We start from the raw sequence: 1835 nt of genomic DNA, 5'->3' as shown, positions 1-1835 counted from the left end.
GGGAGAGCTCTCCGGTAGCTTCAATGTAGCTCCAGAGCACTCCGGGCTCCCCTCTCCCCACCAGAAATCAGTTAGGGGTTCTTCCAAACTGAGGCCCGCAGAGATGGTATCTGCCGCCCAGAAACAGGGAGTTTACCTGGGGCCGACGCCCAGGGTGTGGTGGAGAGACGATCTGGGCGGGCTCCTCTTCCCTGCCCTCCCAACACTGGCCGGGGGCTCCCCACGCTACCAGCCCCGTCAGAGATCCGCGGGGAGAGTGGGATTGTAGGCCGGTCCACAGGCCCCAGTCTGCCCCACATCGAGGTAAGCAAATGGCACGTCTCAGTGAGGAGCCGCGCCAAACAGAGATGGCTGGCCTTCCTGCTCTAAGCCGGCCGTCTCCGCCCCCACCCGAGAAAATGGAGGTAGCTCTGTTGCGGGCGCCTGGCCTGGTGTGGTAGGCGGGAGCCAAGCGGCGGGGAGCAGTCGGGCTTTGCCCCACAAGTGGGGCTGGGCTGGGGGTGACTCACAGAGCTCGCAGAGTTGGGCTGGTCCGGCACGTTCCACTCCGTTTCTGTGTCGTCTCTGCTGACTTACTTGGCCTTTGTTTTCTCGGGCTGCTCGCTCGAACCCGCAGAAGGGCTTGGGCGCTCTCAGGAGTCTTCTTTTGTGTCAGCCCTAAAACCTCGAACATGTTCTTGCCTGTTTGTCGTTGTAGGTTCGTTGTTGAAAGATTTATTCATTTTTCGTTGCTCTTGGAAATGCAAATAGTACTCTGGTATCACAGCGCACACTTCTCAGGGTCGCACTCTCTCCTGGCACGGCTGCTCCAGACCCGTCGCCATCTTCTGGATTGCAATTTAAAACAAATTAAAGCTAGACTCCCACTTCATGCCATAAAGGAAACTACAGATGAATTACAGAGATAATAATAGATTTCAAAGCTATAACAATATCAGAGAAAATTATATGAGAATAGAAATATTTTTATTCTCAACAGTAGGAAAAATTTCCCTATGCTAATCATAAAGCCGAGAATTCACAAAGAAAAACAAATGATTGAAATGTCTGCATAAAAGTTTTAAGTATCTTTATCACAAAACCCATATAAGAAGTCATAAGAAAATCCTTCATTATATAGTATTAATATCCATAATACATTGAGTGCCTTAAAATCAATAAAAAAAAACAAGAAGTCTGGTAGAAAAAAAATATGATAATTAATATGAAATATTTAACAACACATAACACCAGTAATTAGGCAACTTAAATTAAGACAGAAATGTTAAGTTTTACCCATTAATGAGGAAAAAGTAAAAGAATAAAAAGAAAGACATAATGTCCAGTATGGGGGAAGAGGGAGGGGATTAGTTACTTTCATGCACTGCTACTGGGAATTTTTGGTGGGCCATTTGCAAGTATCTATTGGATTTAAATAGTCTTTCACCCAGTAATTTCACATTGAGTATAGAGGAATAGCCACATTATCTACACAAAGAATATTCATTATAATCATATGTATATATAAAGATTAATATAAAATGTTATTCTTTAACAGTGAAGGTGCGGACTTAGCTAAAATGCTCATTATCTGAGGAATAAAGCATGCTATGGAATATGATTCAGCACTTAGAATAGGGAATATATGTGTGTGTATATATACATATCTTTATCTACCAACATAAAAAGTTTCAAAGATACACTAAATGAAAAAAGGCAAGATGTATATAATACTACCTATGGTATATACAGTGGTCACATATGGGCAGGGAAGTGGAATAGGAGGAGGATATGTAAAGAGAGAGAGTGTAAATAGGTGCTAAAGGGATTTTTTACCTTTAAAAAAAACTGTACTT

The sequence above is a fragment of the Galeopterus variegatus genome, unplaced genomic scaffold, assembly GCF_000696425.1.
Source record: "Galeopterus variegatus unplaced genomic scaffold, G_variegatus-3.0.2 Scaffold1911, whole genome shotgun sequence".
Taxonomy (NCBI): domain Eukaryota; kingdom Metazoa; phylum Chordata; class Mammalia; order Dermoptera; family Cynocephalidae; genus Galeopterus; species Galeopterus variegatus.
This window is presented reverse-complemented; position numbering follows the sequence as displayed.